Raw genomic sequence first — 19,129 nt, forward strand, 5'->3', positions numbered from 1 at the left:
TTCAGATTTTCTTTCTTCCCCCTCTTGCTGTCTGAGGACTCTGTTTACAGTGTATATGCAGACGGACGTAAACAGACGTCCCGTTGGTTAAGCCAGGACTGCTTGACCAGTTCTACCTGAGGGAGCTATGTGAGTTTGAACATGTCTTTAACATCATATGTGGGTTTTTCATAACTTTACATACAATGTTGCTACATCCATTTCACCATGGTATTATTCATCAGTGAGTTATTAGCTTTCAAATGATACCTCACAAGGTGTATTCTGTACAAAGACAATTACAACAGTCTGCAGGGTGCTTTCGGTCACACTTAGTGATGGAGTTGGATACTGGTTGCCATGACTCCTAGGTTCTGTTCCTGATTCTGCCACTGTCTTGCTGTCCATTTTGTTTGGGCAGATTATTTATCCTTTCCATGTTTGCTACACCTCTCTCACACTCTAAAATGTGGATAATACTTTCTTAGCTCACAGGTATGTCATGAAGCTTAATCCATAGCAGTTTAGGCATTTTGAGCTCCTTGGATGAAAGCCTCCAGAGAAGTACAAATTAGAGTGGAACCAGAGTTTGGGGCTGTTTAGACGCAGAGTTTTGGTTTCAAGTACAAACTATGATTAAGACTAGTAATTAATAATGACCTGGAGACACCTGGCCTCCATGAATCAGACCAGGACTTCGGAACACATTGAGACACAATCTAATGATCTTAGAAATCAGAGACTTGCCCCAGAATCTATGGAGTTTTCTAAACAGTATATACATACTTTTTATCCTTAGTTACAAAGAGAAGAGAGAATGGGAAGTGGGAGCTCGAAAAACAATCCCACATCACATCCAGGTAACTACATCTTGCATGGGGGTGTGACGTTACACTCCATATTCTTTATGAAAATATGCTTATGACAGGGCTGGCTCCAGGCACCAGCCCAACAAGGTGCTTGGGCGGCCAAGGGGAAGGGGCGGCCTGTCGGGCTCTTCAGCGGGAATTCGGCGGTGGGTCCCTCGGTCCCTCTCAGAGGGAAGGACCTGCTGCCGAAGAAGAAAGTGGAGCTGCCGCCGATCACAATCAGCTTTTTTTTTTTTTTGCTTTTTTTTCCGCTGCTTGGGGCGGCAAAAACCCTGGAGCTCGCCCTGGCTTATATGAGTTTGCACTGTGCAGATTTTTCTACATAGTGCAAAACAATATAGTTGGGGGTTTATCTCCCAAAAGGGGTGTGCACGTGAGTGCTGGGGGAGCTTTCTCACACAGCGCTGATTTCAGTCTGTGTCTGCAGCTGGTTGTGGCCCTGCCTGTGTGTGTGTGCTGCAGGAGACCGGAGAGCCTAATTCAGCAACACAGGGAGAGGGAATCCAGGCTGGTGGATACAGGATACAGGAGGACTTCACACAGACTCAAACACTCCACAGGAAGACGGATAGACACAGAGACAGGACAGTCCTCAGTCCAGACAAAACACAGAAATAATTACCTGACCAGATTCCTGATGTCAGATCCCGGGATCCCTACCAGAACAGAGTGGGAACCAACAGGTTCAATGGTGTAGACTTCACTGTGGTAGACTCAGGACTCACAGTTTGTCAGACCACTCTGTTTTATTAGCACAGCGCTCTGCTAATAACACCCAGATAATGTGAGCCCCATGCAAGACACAAACTATCTTATTTATACAGATAAAAGGGTGAGAACTTAACAAGATAACAAAGGAAGCAGAATCAGATATCTTCTATTAATGTTTCGCCATTAGCACCATTGTTTATGCCTAATGTTTCTTTTCCTGGCACCTGTATTTCAACATTTCTTATTTCTGCTTAAAGGTACATACAGCATTTCTTTAATCCATTCTTATTTTTACAATATAATTCATTCTACTTTCACAATTGTAAAGAACGTTCTCACACTAATGTACATTAATAGCTCCCTTGTGGGTCATGGGCCTCTGGGCAGAACAGATCCAATACTGGAAACACTGCTGCAGAAAGAAACTTATTTTAAGAAACAGATAACATGTTTTAATGCTCTTTGTATTAATTTCTAGCACCATCATCAACTGCAGCCATCACCACCACTGCCAGCACCAGTTCCAGCACAACTACTGTAGTCACGATTACAAGAGACAAGAGCATATTTGATAAGTAAACAAGAACTATTTTTGTGGGTTAATTGTCATGGTGGCATGAGATCATTCACAGACTCCAAGAAGAGTTGTTATGGGCAGTGACTTGAATGTTTCTGATTGTAAAAGATTGCTCAGAATCTATATATTTATATTGCTGATACTCAAACAATATGTATTCTTCATCAGCCCTTAATGCAATTCTAATGGAAACCACATAACCAGTAAGTCATAAAGCGCTTGGAAGTAAATGCTGCATCAGATTCCAAGAGAGATGTTCTTAAATGAAATGATAACTCTCTGGTACATTCACCACCACATTTTGATTTAAATGAGATAATAGAAGAACAATGTAAGTTGACAGACTGATGTGATATGTGGTGATGCTGTGATAAACTGTTTAGCTCTTCAAAATTTCATGGAAATGAAAATGTCAGGCCAAATTCTACTCCCATTTACACTGTTGTAAATCAGGAGTGATTCCATTGACTATAGCAGAGTAACTCCTGATTTACACTGGAGCATATGAGAGTGGAATCTTGTCATCCATAAATGTACAATGAGCAGAACTATACCTCATGACTCCTTCAAAGATATAAACTGTTAATAAAAACACCCATTACTGTCTCTCCCCCTCCCCCCGAGATTTTCTCCAGCCACAAGAGATGCAGGTTACAAACTGCGATACTGTATATTCCTTACAATGTGTGAATTGGATAATCTGCCTCCAGCAGATTAATGCCTTCAGTGAATATCCCTGTGGTCAGGTGGTTGTATATATTTGAGTTTAAATCTGAAGTGAGAGGATATATTTCTTTCTTTTGTGTGTGTTTGCCTCACAGACTTACCTTTTTCATCAGATTTATGTTCATTTTCTGAATGCAGCATTTTTATGTCTTTGAAACTCAGGCTCCGTCATGGGTGTGAAAAGCCAAAACATTTTAAAACATACACTGAGGTCCTCATCCTGCTCCACTTCAAGACATCAACTTCAGTGGGAGATAGGTTTTATGGTCTCCAGTACAGTACTTTCCAACCAGGCCAGGCTCAGTCCTGGTGTAAGTAGGTGCAATTCCATTGAGATCAGTGAAGTTACATCAGGGCTGAATCTGGTCTGTTTAGATCAAGTCTCTTCCTGTTACATAGAATTAAATAAGTTGCTGATCTTGTTACCCATATTTATTCCTCTGAATGTGAGGGTCCATACTGCAACTTGCATAACCTGTGGTAATGCTTTTAATGCCAATAACAATATCTGAATGACACACTTATTAGTTGCAAACATCTCATATTATCACACAGGTTTTTCTTGGGTTCTTTCTTCTTCCCTCTCATTTGGAATTTTGGCCTGCTAAATAGCAGCTCTCTGTAGACATGTGATTTTGTTATTCAATAACATCTATCTCTCTTGATTTGAATTCAGTGCACCGGGCGTGGTTCCGGAGGTTTTGGTAACATTAGTGTTTGAACTCAGCATAAGGCCCTGAGGTGCTGAGATAGTATTGGCCAGTGTGGTAGCCAGAACAGAGAGTTGGAAAAGTAGGGAGCTGTTTGTTTCTGACCCACTGTTTTCTGTGCACTAACAGCCGTGAGTTCCTCTACATATTGGTGGCCTGTATCTCTGCCGTCCTGTTGACCATGGTGGTATTGACAACTGTCTACTTTATCAGGAAAAGGAAAGGTAAGGGATGTGCAATGAGGAATACTGCTTGCAGGATATTGAACTGCCGTAGCTTGTGGCAGAGGACAGCTGGTTTCCAAGGGCCAGGTCCTCGAAGGTATTTAGGCACCTAACTCACATTGAGATTAACTGGATTTAGATCCCTAAATGCCTTTTAGGATCTAGGACCGAGTATCTCAGGTGCTCCACATTCAAATGCTGTTGGTGAGGGTGCAGGTTTTTCATTGAGGAAGTGACAGTGTTCACTTAGAATCTCCTTGTCATGTCTGTTCAGGGTAGGCCCTTTATCTTTTTCAGGGGCGGCTCCAGACCCCAGCACGCCAAGCGTGTGCTTGGGGCGGCATGCCGCGGGGGGCGCTCTGCCGGTCGCCAGGAGGGCAGCAGGCGGCTCCGGTGGACCTCCCACAAGCATGCCTGCGGAGGGTTTGCTGGTCCCGCGGCTCCGGTGGACCTCCCGCAGACGTGCCTGCGGAGGGTCAGCTGGTCCCGCACGGCTTCGGTAGAGCCGCGGGGGACCAGCGGACCCTCCGCAGGCACGCCTGCGGGAGGTCCACCGGAGCCGCGGGACCGGCGACCGGCAGAGTGCCTCCCGTGGCATGCCGCCCTGCTTGGGGCGGCGAAATGTCTAGAGCCGCCCCTGATCTTTTTAAGCATAACTTTGGGAATGTGAAAATGCCACCTTGTTCAGAAATATGCTTAAATGATATCTGCTTGAATGCAGTGTTAACAGCAATGACTTTTCTTTTTTACTATTTTTGTATTTAGGAAGTATTAATAGGTTTACAAATGCTTGCCATGTGAAACATTGAACATCATTGAACGTTTCTTTAAAGAAACATTAGGCAGGAATATAATAATCATATCTCTCTAACAGGGTGTTGTTATATTACAGTGAGCATCATTACAATGACCTGTCATTTCTAGTGATTTGATTAAATTGAGTGAAAACTCGGATTACACATATTTAACCATCCACACGTCTATTTAATGTTAATACTCAAAAAAAAAAAAAAAAAAACCCAGACAGGTGCGCTGGGTTTTTTTGCATGTGAATGTACTTTGAGTATTGAATAAATGATAGCCAAAAGTATGTTTGTAGCAATGACTTTTCATCCACTTCCTGACTCTGGGCACCACTTCAGCTATAATGGTGATAATTTTGCCATCATGCAATGAAGCATAAAGCCTACTGTAACCAAGAATAGTGACTATTAAAAACCCTGAGCCAAATTTTTCAAAGCACCCAGCAGCCACACCTTTCAAAAGTCTTCCTGTGGGAATCCACACAGATATGATCCAAGTTACTAGATTACTTTGGGTCTGTCTTCGCTGCAAAGTTAGTTCGGCCTTTTATTCAGGTGTTGCTTCTGCTCCAACCTTCTCCTGTCCCCACACAAACCTCATCACCCATATTTAGTGATGCTTTAAACCCAAGCTAACTGGCCCTTTCCGGGGATGTGGTTTCGAGCCAGGCATTTCTCTTTTCATTCAGGCTGGTAACCCACATACTTTGCAATGAGGTTGCAGGCTAAGCCACTCAAGTGAAGTGCTGATAGTCTTTCAGTGCCTTCCAGCAGTTCCTACTGTGTGATCAGAAGGGTGGACAAATTCTCCCACAGTTCCCTGGGAAAGTATCATAGAGGAGCTCAGGGCTGCCCCGGGGCGGGGGGGGGAAGGGGGGCAAGTGGGGCAATTTGACCCGGGCCCCACAGGGACCCCCACAAGAATATAGTATTCTATAGTATTGCATCTTTTTTTAATGGAAGGCGCCCCCAGAATTGCTTTGCCCCAGGCCCCCTGAATCCTCTGGGCAGCCCTGGAGGACTCAGTTTACAGTAAACACCGAGAACCCAAGAGTCCTGGCCCAGTGAGGGTACAGCGCCTTGAGTTTGGCTTTGCAGTGTGGCAGCTAACACCCAGGCTAGGCTAAGCAGTGGGCTGATTCCATGGGCTAACTCTGCAATGAAAAGAGACCCTTCGATTGTAAGTTCTTTGGGGGCACGCACCCTCTGTTTGTTGTGTGTTTCTGCAGCACCCAGAGCAATGAAGTCCTGGTCAATGACTGGTGCTGCGAGGCACCATCACAATACAGACAATCTAGTAAAACAATCCAGGGGATGCAGGTCAGAACGTACTGTACACCTTCTCCCCACGCTGCCCCGGGGGGCACACGTTGGGGTTATGCCCTTCCTTCTCCAACCTGCCCGATTAAAAGTTTATTTCCATTTGCAGGGCAGTTTTCCACCCAATTTTTCCTGTGCCCTCTGCCCTTCCCCTCACCTCCTGAACTGGATCAATTCATCCAGGCCTTAGAATGACTCTGAACGCATACCCGAAGGGCGGGGATTTCTTCTGGGGCCTGGCTGTCACTGGTACCTATCCCTCTGTCTCCATTACAGTTCACAATACACCCCGAAAGACTTCTCAAGAGCAGGATCCTGCAGATACTGTGCATCAGGCACCTGCTGAAAACTCCCAGGTAAAGGGCGGAACTGTTTCCTTGGTGGGTCTCATGACGCGTCTTCAGATTCTCTGTAGAAAATGCTACATTATTAGAAATGTGAATTTGGGACTGGAAAAAGGAAGTTTGTTCATATAAATGTAACAGTTATTAGAGGTTCCTTTTACCTTAACTTATAGCTAGTGCTTTCCCTTGGAAAGCAATAAGCACTCCTACCTATGCCACCCAAGTGCTCAGTTTCTCATGTCTGCAGCCTCCTCATCCCCATCAGCGTGTGTGGTGCCAGAGACTAGAAGAGGTGTTTGTAGAGGGATGCTAGATATTTCCTGCCCTGATTCAAATGCTACATTCCCCAAATACCTCAGGGACTCAATCTGTCCCCTCTGCAGTTCCGTAGAGATGGGATATCACCTCTGACATTATGTGACTCCCCAGCTATGTTAAACAGGATAAACATATATAAGCCCTCATGCTTCAGGGCATAAACCAATCACTAATTGAGATGATTAGGAAGAAGCTTTTCCTTATGGGCAAGTTATTCCATAATTGTCCGTTATGGTATTGATTCCTCTGAAGTCTCTAATATCGACCATGGTCACAGGGTACTAGACTAGTGAACCATCAGTCTGGCAAGTTCTGTGTTCCCCATTCACAGGAGCAGACTGCTCACACTAGATTACATTTGAGAGCATCCTAGAAAGCAAAATGAAGGGTAGGAAATCCAGTCAGAATTCCAGCAGCTCCTCACTTCCAAATAACGTTTGCAGGTTCCTACGTGTCCTACTGATGAGATCACCTACGCCAGTTTGACTTTCAAACAGAAGCCTCCATCAAAGACTGCTCTGTAGTTTGTGCTAATCACAGTGAAATGAAGACATCTTTGCTGCCTGCAGTTCAAATGCAGATGGAAGTTCTGTTGCAAGCCCTCAGTTCTGCTTGGAATCATGTTGCCAAATATTGCATGTATAACAGCAGCAGATTTATTTAAGCTGCATGGAGGTCTGTCCCACAAGGAAGTGTTGGTGAGTGGTCAGAGCAGGGCACCAGGAGTTCAGATTCCATTGTTCTCTCCCTGACTCCTGGTGTGAGCTTGAAGAAATCACTTGTCTTTTGGGCCTCAGTTTCCTTATTTATAAAACATGGATAACCCCGCTTGTGATGCCTTTGGCTCTTTTCATTCCTCCTGCTATATTTTTGTGATCCTTCAAACAGCTTCTGAAACTTCTTTGCGTGTGTTAATAAGTGACAAGATAAGGGCAGGAAATACTTCTCTCATCATCTGTGCAGATCTGTCCTGTTAGATAGTCTCATCCCTCTCTGACTTGCTTGTACACCCCCTTCTTAAATTAGTATTTACTCAAATAGACCATTTGATTGCACCTCCTTTTTAAATTGTCATTTGCTTTGGTTAACTGTGTTTGTTAATCACGTAAAAATAATTCTCCATAGTAGATGGCATAGGCAAAACTCTGCTTCCTGATTGGAGTACTTGAGGTGGTTTTTCTGGACATCATGTCCTCTGCAGAATTTTAGATTCCAAGAAATGCTGTGACGCTTATGAAATCCATGCCACCATGGAGATGTTTAAAAAAACACGTAACAATAAATAAATAGTGAGGACCCATCACACGCTGGGGGAACATCAAAGGTTATAATGGCACTTTCATCCATAGCTTTACAAGCATTTTACAAAGGCGGGTAAGAAGCGTTACCCCCGCTTTACAGCTGTGGCAACTGCAGCAAAGTTACAATGAAGCACCCTGCCCACCACCAGATCCTTCAAGGAGGAGGGGAGCTGTACCAGGCAGAGGAGGGATGGGGGCTCGCCTCTGTTTTAGCTGAGCAAAGGGGGCTGTGTTCCATTCCCCCACCACCCACACACACTCATGCGTAGGGAATTGACGCACAGAGAGATGAATGTCCAGTTCCTGAAAGGTATTTAGGCTCCCCAATCAGTGGGAGTCAGGCACTTACAAATTGTTGTGGATCTGGGCTGAAATGACTTGCCAAAGGTCACACGACACGTCAGCAGTAGAGCTGGGAATGGAATCTATATCTCCAACATTCTCATGCCCTGTTACTTGAATACTGAACCCTTCTTCACTTTGGTCAGTACATAAGACCAGATTTCCAAAGGTATTTAGGAGCCTAAAGATGCAGATGAGCACTTACTTGGATTTCAAATGCCTTGGGCCAGATTTTTAACTCTAGTGAGAGTTGAGCAGTGCCTTTTAAAAATCCCACTGGGTGTCTATCTGCATCTTTAGCACATAAATATCTGTGTAAATCTGATCCTATTTCTCTTGGGTCGATGAACTTGCTGCACACCTCAGCAGAAGTCAGTATTTACAATATCTGACAAAGAGAAGCTGAGTTTCGTAAATAGAAAAGAGGAGGAAATGTCTAGAAACACAAACACATTGCTCTGCGTTTAAAGAAGTGAGATTAAGTGACCACATAATGACTGTAAAAGATAAGGGGTGAGCAACTGCTTTATAATGACTGACACGGAGATCTGTTCTTCTCCACTCACGTTTAAAACCACCGTTTCTTTAAGCACTTCAATGACAAAGAGACGCAGCCTTGTGGGAACCATTATTATATTGAAAGCTTTGGGACATTTAGGGAGAGCAATGAATTATTTGACTTTGAATGGTTTTTTATGTTTTTAGTGTGGCTCGGGTCATTCCAGGCTCGGTCTTTTTATTTGAAATATTTTTAAAAGAGTTGCATAATGTTTTTAATTTGTTAAAGCAACCTAGAGCACAGGATAAATGCTTCTGTAAACATACAATACTTGAATTAATTCAATAAAGGATTAGACACAACTTTCCTCTTGTCCCTCACTGCATACACATTTGCAACCCTAGCTATAGCAATGCTATAAGACCCCAATACAGCAATTGAATCTCCAGGGGCAGATCTTAATTCCTACACAAATCCAATTACAGAATCAGGGCCTTAGTTTGTGCCCATCTCTCCAGTTTGTGCTGCTAGGAAGTGGGAAAAGGTGAATTTGACTCGTACTAGAAAATAGAGCAGGCATAAAAATATTCACTATGGCAAAGGAACATACTACAAATGTGCACACTTTTACGTTTACACTATGTTTGCATGAAAAATGCCATGTACATTTTGGAGGCCTGGTTTTAGTGCTCTTTTTCTTCTCCTTTAATTGATCAGTAATGAATCATTAATAAAGGAGGATACAAAAACAAGCCTTTCAGTGTCTTTGTGTGGTCATTATATGCATTTTCCAATTCAAAAACGGGGCCCTATGATTAGAGTTTGGGGCCCTGGAAAGGATTGAAATACTTTAGCTTGCTCTGGGACTGCTTTCAGTGAGGTCCTTAATGCTCACTTGTTATCACAAATCTGCCATTGGGGTATCATCATAGCATTAAATAATAATAGTCATTATCACCATTTTACAGAGAGGAAAACTGAGGCAGAGGGCGGTTAAGTCCAGTATTTGTAGAAGTGCACATCTGTTCTGTGTGCCTGAGTTTGTGGGTACTTTGGTCACTGCTAGACTGCTCAGAGGGTTGTGTCTGTCTGTTACAGCTGCCTCCCTGCTGCATTCCTTTTTTGTTTTCCTCTCTGTGTGGCCGCCCCTCCCGGCCATGGGGCTATCAAAAGTCATAGCCTGGCCCTGCTCAGTGGAATGGCCTTTGCAGACTAACCGGAGCCATTGCTCTGCTCAGGTGGGGGTGGGCCCCTGCCTCCTTTGTTCAGACTTGGGCTCGGTGTAGGGGGCGCTGCCCAAGAATGCAAGACCTTATATGGCCACATAGCTGAGCTTGTAAGTCATGCCTGTGACTTAGGACTAGCCCGGACATGTCTGTGCACACCTGAAGACTTTTCCCTGCTTTCTCTCCTGAACCAATCAAAGTTACTGGCGGGAAACTGCCTAAGTCTGCCTATATAACCAGACATTTTCTAAGCAGACCTCGGAGAAGGTCCTTGCTTTGCCACCTGGTCTGATCAGCTAGGGGTCTTTGGGAGGCCCTCTCCCCGCTCTCGTTTGTTTTTGAGCATACCCCTGTTTTTAAACTCCCCTCCCACGAACAACGAATTTTGCCTGGAGATCTCCTGTTTATTGTGAACGAATTGAGTCCTCTCTGCATCCTCTGATGCTGAAACTGCTGTGCCTGCCTCTGCTGTTGTCCTGGGGATTGGTAAGAACTCTCTCTTGCAGACCCTCCCTGTTCTAGCTGCTGGCTTTTCTTTCCCCAACAGACAGACCCAAGTTAACTCCTTGGTCTGCATCTGTAATCTGTTTCTGGTTCTGCAGCTCCTTTGCTGCTAGAAATAAACCTGTGCCTCCCTGGATTCTATCCTGGGCAGCTCACTTGCAGTTGCTCCACTGCTGCAGCCACACCCTTGGAGAACCACCCCTAGTATAAGGTGCACTCATTAGGTTAGGTTAGGTTTAGCTTTATACTCTGTAAGTTAGGCTTAGAGAATTGTTGCATTGTGTTTTGTTACTTGCTAATTTGTGTAGTCTTGGTTAAGTTAGATCATAGATAAGATTTTGCTGTGTTTTGCAGAATTGTGGTTAAGTCTGTCTTTCCACTGCAACACCCCCGCCCCCAGCTTCTTTGTGTCTCTCTGACTCCTTACAGTCTGTCTGTTCTCTGTGTCTCTCTAAGGCCTGGTCTACACTAGGACTTTAATTCTTATCAGCGCAACCGTCCACACCAGGAAGCCATTTAATTCGAACTAGAGGGCTCTTTCTCCACCCGGCAGGTGGAGTAGCTTGGTGTGGATGCTAATCGAACTTAGCAGCTCCCACAGTGCACCACTCTGTTGACGCTCTGGACAGCAGTCCAAGCTTGGATTCTCTGGCCAGCCACACAGGAAATGACCAATTTGAATTCATTTTCCTGTCTGGGCGGTTTGAATCTGACGTTCTGGTTGCACATCGGGCGAAGCTCCAGCACCTGCAACGATGCAGAGCTCTCCAGCAGAGGAGTCCGGGCAATCCCAGAATAGAAAGAGGTCCCCAGCATGGAGTGACCGGGAAGTCCAGGATCTGATCGCTGTGTGGGGCGAGGAGTCTGTGCTTTGAGCTGCGCTCCAACAAGCGAGACCTTCGGAAGGTCTCTAAAGCCATGAAAGAGAAAGGATACAGCCGGGATGCGATGCAGTGCCGCGTGAAAGTGAAGGACCTAAGACAAGGGTATCAAAAGTCAGCCAGACATGCCGCTTCTACGAGGCACTGCATGCCATTCTAGGTGGGTTTGCCACCAGTGCCCCACCAGTGACGGTGGACTCCGACGGAATAGTGTGACAGTTCCTCCTCCCTGTTCGCCGAGATGGGAAGATGAGGAAGGGTCTTTTGAGGACGGCGCAGGCGACATCGAACCCACTCCCGCTTTCCCTGACAGCCAGGATCTCTTCATCACCCTCACAGAGATCGGACTCGGAATCAGGGAAGGATCAAAGTGCTACAAACAGGGAAACATTTATTTTTTAAGAAACAGGGATATATATAAAAATGGAAATACTATATAAAAATTTTTAAATATGAAACTATACAAACAGCAGGTCTACACATATAGGAATGGAGCAATAGTCCTCTGGGGATAGTTCAAAAGCTCTCAGAGAGCAGCTGGAAAAGCCTCAGCAAGAGGTTTCTTGGGAGAGGTGCTTTATTGGGTGCTCCGTTGAGCACACTCTTCCGCGCCATGCCATCCTCAGGTACAGGGGACCATCGCCTCTGAGCATGGCAGCGTAGGGTCCTGGTCTGTGCAGGGCTTCTATTAACATCCGCTCTCTCTGTGTGCGCCTGACACGCCTCAGGGTGATGTCGTTGTGGAAGTGCTGCATCTAATTAGTGGAATTAGTGTACTGTTACTATTGTGCATGGTAGACTTTTACTTTGCATAAGAATGACCCTCGCTTAACAGAGTTTTACTTTGCATAAGAATGACCCTCGCTTAACAGAGTTTTACTTTGCATAAGAATGACCCTCGCTTAACAGAGTTTTACTTTGCATAAGAATGACCCTCGCTTAACAGCCACTTGTGGCAGGCCTCAGAGGAAAAGCATACAGGGTCTTTCCGTTCACTGGCGGGAGATGCCATAACGCTCATCTTTTCTGCTTTGCACATTGCCTCCAGCAGGAGAGCACAGCTAAGCACTAACTGATAAGCACTCTGTACTGTAAGGCTTACCAGGACTTTGTGCAAGAGGATGCAGCTATCTTTCCTGCTCTCCAGTGCAATGGCGCCGCCAATGAGGCGTATTCAAATCTCGGACTAGTTCTGAGATCTCCTGAGACTTAGTTCCCTCTTTGGTCTTGTTCACTGAAACTGACTAGACTGTGTTTACTGTTGGCAAACATGTATGTGTTCAAGGAAATCACCTACTTTTTCACGTCACACAGCTTGGCTCCTTCCCGGACTGCCCGCCATCCCCCCGCAGAGGCTGGCAGAAAAGACAAGGGACGACATGTTCCAGGAACTGATGGCCAGCTCCAGAGCGGAGGCGGCAGAGCAGAGACAGTCGAGGAGAGCCTGTGTCAGCAGCATCGCTCACACCTGGAACGGGAGGATAGGTGGCGGCAGGAAGACCAGCAGGCGACTCAAACGCTGCTTGGTCTAATGAGTAGATGTTCTTCAAGACCGCAGTCAGGAGGAGAGCCCCCTGCAGTGCATCTGCAACCGCCCTCCAACGCCAAGAAGTCCTGTCCCCTCACCCAAAGTGACAAGACGGAGGCGGTAGGGGCCGTGAGAACTGTCCCTGCACCGCAGCACACCGATAATGTTAGAGACAACTGTCGCGCTGTAAATTTGTACAAGCTCTTTCTTTACAGCATCAACCAGTCCCAACTCCAAGTTCAAACCCCCCACTGTGTATTACATTATTAAAAGCGGTTTGGTGTTACTGACTGTTTCCGTCACGTTTCTGGTGTCAGAAGACTTTCTGTTGTTCTGTGGGGAAGTGTAATGTCACTGCATAGCCCACAGTGCCATGCTACAGACTTGGCTGCAGGGTCAACTGCAGGGCACACACAGACTGCAGTCACTAGGCACCAGGGACAGTCTGTGTGGTGTATGCTGCCCCGGTCTTTCCTTGAGGTGTATGCTTGTGCAGGGTCCTGGTGCCTGACATCCCGAATGTAAAGGCAGGCTTCCCTTCACATGCATTTGGACCGTAGTCACGATCCTCCCCGGTGCCCCGAGCCCCAAAAATAGACCTCATCCAGGGGCAGATACTCACCCTTCCCCACACCCTCACCCTTCCAACGCCCAAACCCACAGCCGTCATGGTAACCCCTATCCAAGGCTTCCTGCAAACCCACCCATCAGTGCACACCTGCACCAGCACAGAATGCTTCCATGTTTCAACGAATAAACAGAAATGCAAAGTCAACGAAAGATTTATTATTAATTACTAAAACATGTCCTTAGTTTTAAAACGTCCTTGGGAAGTGGGGAAAACTTGGTTTATGATCAGGCTCTCTTAAAATCAAGTGGACAGTCACAGGTTACCCTGCTCTGCGAGGAAACGCTTTCAAAGCCTCCTGATGCATATCGCTTCCCGCTGGGATATTCTCTCAGCACGGGTGTCTGGCTGATCGTAAACAGCAGCCAGGCGATTTGCCTCAACCTCCCAAGCGGCCAAAAGGTCTCGCCCTTGCTCTCACAGAGATTGTGGAGCACACAGCAAGCAGCAATAACTACGGGATATTCTTTCGCTGATGTCCGAGCGAGTCAGTAAGGTCCGCCATCTAGCACACTCCACCACCATTCTGCACTTGCTCAGCCGGTAGTTGAAGAGTTCCTTTTCAGTGTCCAAGGCGCCTGTATAGGGCTTCATGAGCCAGGGCATTAGCGGGTAGGCCGGGTCCCGAGGATCACTGTAGGCATCTGCACATCCCCAACCGTTATTTTGTGGTCCGGGAAGAAAGTGCCTGCCTGGAGGCGTCTAAACAGACCAGAGTTCCTGAACACATGAACCTTGCCCGCCCACCCGACGTTGATGTTGGTAAACGTCCCTATGGTCCACCACAGCTTGCAGCACCATTGAAAAGTAGCCCTTTCGGTTAATGTACTCGCTGGCCTGGTGGGCTGGTGCCAGGATAGGGATGTGAGTCCCATCTATAGCCCCACCGCAGTTTGGGAATGCCATCTATGATGGCCTGGACATTTCCGACAGTCACTACCTTTGAGAGCAGTTGCTCAACGATTGCGTGGCAATGACAGCAATCCCCACGTAGATTTGCCCACGCCAAAGTGGTTCGCTACTGACCGGTAGCTGTCTGGCGTGGCAAGTTTCCAGAGGGCTATGGCCACTCGCTTCTGCACAGTCAGGGCTGCTCGCATCCTTGTGTCCTGGCGCTTCAGGGCAGGGGACAGCAAGTCACACAGTTCATCCTGAAGTTTCGCAGCCACTCTGTGTCATCCCAGACCTGCAGCACTATGCGGTCCCACCAGTCTGTGCTTGTTTCCCGGGCCCAGAATCGCACCATGAACTTGACCCATTGCCACCATGATCTCCACTGCCCGGCGGGCCTGCTTTGTGAGAGGTCTTTTCTCAGCATCTGACTGTGGAAGAGGTGGGCGATAATGTGCGAGGAGTTGACAATGGCCATAAGTGCAGCGATGATGGCTCCATGCTCGCAGTGCTGTGGCGCCCACGCTGTAACCGAGCAGAGAAGGGCGCGAACAGATTTCCCGGCGCTTTCAAGGAAGACAGGGAGGCGGGATTGACGGTTCAATGGCGACACATTTTCCCCAGCATGCATTGAAATCCCTAATTCAAATGGGCAGCGAACTGTGGGATAGGTTGCTGGCCCTGTGAATGTGGACTATTTGTGTATTTAGTATGGATACACAAATTGAATCCACAAATTCGACTTAAGTAGATTCGAAATAGTCCTGTAGTGTAGACAAGCCCTAAGTTTAAATCTCCCTCTGCTCCACCACGTGCTCCTCTTCCCCCATCCCAATCTAGCATAAAACCCCATTGGTTACTTTTTCCTCTCTGATGCACCTCACATTCTATATTTACACCACTGTGACACACTTTTACCTAAAATTGTTTATTTAACATTTTTCCATAACTGTTAGTTGGTTATATGCTGCTGTGACACACCTTTCTACATAGAAATTGTTAGCTACCTGTTGCTTTTATACTTCGGTGTTAATTGTTTATCAACTGTATTGTACCCCACTATTAAAACCCCCTATACTGTTCACCAAAAGAAACCCCTCCCCAATTGTCTACCTTAACAAACCCCACACCCCTCACTATTGAATTTTCCCTGTTTTTACATTTTCTTAATAAAGTTTATTTTGCACCCCACCCATGTGGTAATTGTCCCCCAAGATCCCCTACCTGCTGGCAGGGACAGTTTCTACAGGCTGAGTACATTGCACGCCCAAGAGCTCCTTGCACTCATCCAATCTCCTCCTATCCTTATGTTCTCTATATGCTTCCCTCCCTTGTACCTCTATTTCACTGCACCACCACCACCACCCTTAACCTCTCTCATGCAGGGGCTCTGTGTTAACCAGTTGTTAATGGCTTCCATCAACTTGTTCTTTGATTATAGGCAATCAAAGGGGTGGTGGTTGCAGCTGCTGGGTCTGTTAACTAGATGCCAAGGGCTTTGTGTGTGCACCATTTTCCTATTTTCACCCAAATCCATAGGGTTCTACCCATTGTTCCTACATCATTTTGGAACTGATTGGATGCAGGGTTCAAAAGTTACCATGTTACAGACAGACAGAAATGCCATCAAGTTGAGTGCAGGACCTGGCTTTGCTCAGCCAATCATGAGTCTTCATCACTGAGATGTCACTGCAACATGCTGTCTCATTTGCTCCTGCCAGGTACAATTCTCCCCTGGGCAGAAGCCAGCACGAGGCCTAGGGACCATGTAAAGTTAGGGCTGCCATCTAGCCAGGGTTTCCCAGGATCAGAGCTGTCTAGGGAAATCTGTTCAGGTGCTCAGAGCATACTGCCAGCTGTCCAGGATCCTCCCTGAGCTCCTGTTTTTTGTACATTAGCGGTGGCACCCTACCTAAAGTACAGCTTACGTGGACTTAATTAGCACACCGGCCACACACTGGATCTCGGCACAGGAGTAAAAATCTGAGGTACTTCCAAGGGCATCTAGCACAGGTCAGAGAGAATGCTGTGTTATGTCTCGTGCGGGAGAGTGCTTCAGACAATGCCCCTAGCTGGGAACAGACAGGCCTTTTTAATGGTGTGATGCGGGCAATGGACTCCCTTGGCAGGCAGAAGGTTAATAGAGACTCTCCCTGAGCCCTGTAAACCACACAGGTGCCTATCCTAATTGTAGTGACCCTGACTAAGAGGGCAGTGGGAGTGGGCTCAGCTGGGGTGAGTTACTAAATTCCCCTATAAGAGATGTGTGTTGAGGGTAGGGGGAAATGGCAGCTTGATAGGGCTGGGAAGAATAGAATGGCTTCACTTCATCTCTGGGCGCTATGGGGTCTCCAATGCTGTCTGTTGGGGTTCTGTTTAGAAAGGCAGGGCAGAATGGTTCTCTCCAAGCTTAGTGCTGTGGAGTTTGATTTGAAGATCTGGCTGGGCCAAGCATTTTTTCCTACTTGTTTGTTATGTCTGGTCTCAGAAATGCTCAGTTTGCCTATTAGTCCTATGGAGGTGTTGGTCCTGTGCCTTCTTGTGCTCACCTGGTCTCTCACAAAGGGTGTCACTGCACAGACCCTGGGAATAAACCTTCTGTGAGGCCCACAACTAACTAAATGGGGCCTTTGTCCAAGCCTCTGACAACCCACAGCAGCCAGCTGGTCTGCTCTGTTACTGATGAACAGGGGGTTTTGCAGTGAAATCCATGTGTGCTGAGCTCCCTCACTGACCTGTTCATTACCTGAGTCCACCTGCACATCAGGGCAAACATAATCCCCTGTCACAGGCTGTGACAAGTATTAAACTGGTTCTATGTTTCATCTTAGTCAAAAGGCCAAGAACTAGAGCAGTTTTATCAGTAACTTCCTTGGATGAGTGGAACAGAATTGCTCCCTTTCAACTTTCCTATAACAGCCTTTATCAGGAAAAAAAGCCTGGCTCCTACATCCTATTTCCACCCTCTGCTCTGCTTATTAGAAACAACAGATGCTACCAAACAACTACTGCTATTTAATGTAGCTTATTGGCTGGAACTTGTTCTAATCAAGATGTGGTTTGAAAGGGTCTTGAGACTGTGGTGATTATTTGTATTCTTGTAGCAGGAAGCTGTGGTGCTAGGTGCTACCCAAACACAGGACAAAGAGCCCTTTGCCCAAAGAGCTGACCATCTACTCAGGCTGCTTTCTCTGATCACCTCGGGGAGAGCAGTGGGTGTAGTTTATGCTAACTTAAATGTCAGACATCTAGAAACAGTTAGTATGATCTAGGGAGGATGCTGCATGTGGATTTGGATCACATGAGGCAGATGCCTCTCGGATTAGAAGTCAGTGTTTCAATTTGATTAGCTGTGATACTTTATCCACCAGAGCTACATCCTGTTTTAACAATATTAACCAAATTCAACCTGCTGTGACTTCTCACAACTTCTTGTTTGTAAAATGGCAGAAGCTATAGCCTAGAATCCTCCAAGGCAATTGCAGGTAGGAGGGGTCCCCCTTCATACGCCCTTGAGACATTCAGAGTGTGCGAGTTCACACCATCTTGCACCCACACAGCTCAGCATGTAACCCACTATTTCCTCTCTATGTATTTGATTTTTTTTAAATGATATTAGAAAAACCTGAGCATGGCTGGCTAATCATTCTACTGTCCCCGTGCCCTGCCCTGCTCCAGTGATCAGTGTAGAAGAACTGCTCTTATATGTATTACAGTAGTGCCCTAGAGGCACCAGCTGAGATCAGGGCTCTGCTGTGCTTGGCATTAAAGAGTTTGCAGTCCAAAAAGACAAGACCACTAAAAAGAGGGAGAAATTTCCATTTTTCAAAACATGACCTGAGGCAGATGGGGGAATTGAATGTAGATCTTCCAGATCCTAGTCTAGTGTCTTAACCACAAGCTTGTTCAATGTGGCTATACGGTAGTCAACCTTACAGCAAAATTAACTTTCCCTGTTTTTTTCCAAAGTCTCTTTAGTTTGCAACAGTGTATTTCACTTAATACTTAAAGCAACGTTTCTTTTCCATCAGTTGCTCTGATAAGTGGAAGTTTGGGTCTTATTCTTTCATCACTGGCTTGGCTTCCTCTTTTGCAGGTATTAGTCCACGGAGCTTTGGCTTCTGTGTGTGGTTTGCAGTTCTCTATTCCTCTGGTTTCTCTGCCACAATCACACTAGTTCAGGAGTAGGCAGATTGTGGGCCAGACCCAGACTGCCAGATGCTTTTGAAAGGACCCTAAAATCTTTTTATTTACTTATTAATATCATCATTATTGTTTTTTTTCTTCTCTGGCGTCTGGACCTTGACCTTAACCGAGAAATTTGGACCTTGACAAAAAAATAATTGATTACCCTGGCTCTAGTTCATCTCACTTTCCACAGACACTCATGATGCTTCACAGTGATGTTTCAAAAATGGAGAAACAGAAGGTCAGACCACATGAGGTAACACTGAATCTGATGTTGAGAGAGAGCCAGGTGTGAATGAAAGTTCTCAGGAGCAGGCAGGGCAATTAGGAAAAATGCAACTACTGAAAACTATTCAGCAATCAGTTGGAGATGCATTCAAAGAGAGATGTGGCCTTCACTCAGATTCCCATAAGTTTTCCTTTTACTCAACTTACTTTTTTTGCTGGACCGCCAAACACATCGGTAGCTAAAATATGAAGATGAACCAAAATACAACAGCAGGCTTGAGATATATTGCTATGAATAATGCTGAGCAGCTCTCTGTCTTCAAGACACTTTA

The sequence above is a fragment of the Mauremys reevesii genome, linkage group 4 (genome assembly GCF_016161935.1).
Source record: "Mauremys reevesii isolate NIE-2019 linkage group 4, ASM1616193v1, whole genome shotgun sequence".
Lineage (NCBI taxonomy): Eukaryota > Metazoa > Chordata > Testudines > Geoemydidae > Mauremys > Mauremys reevesii.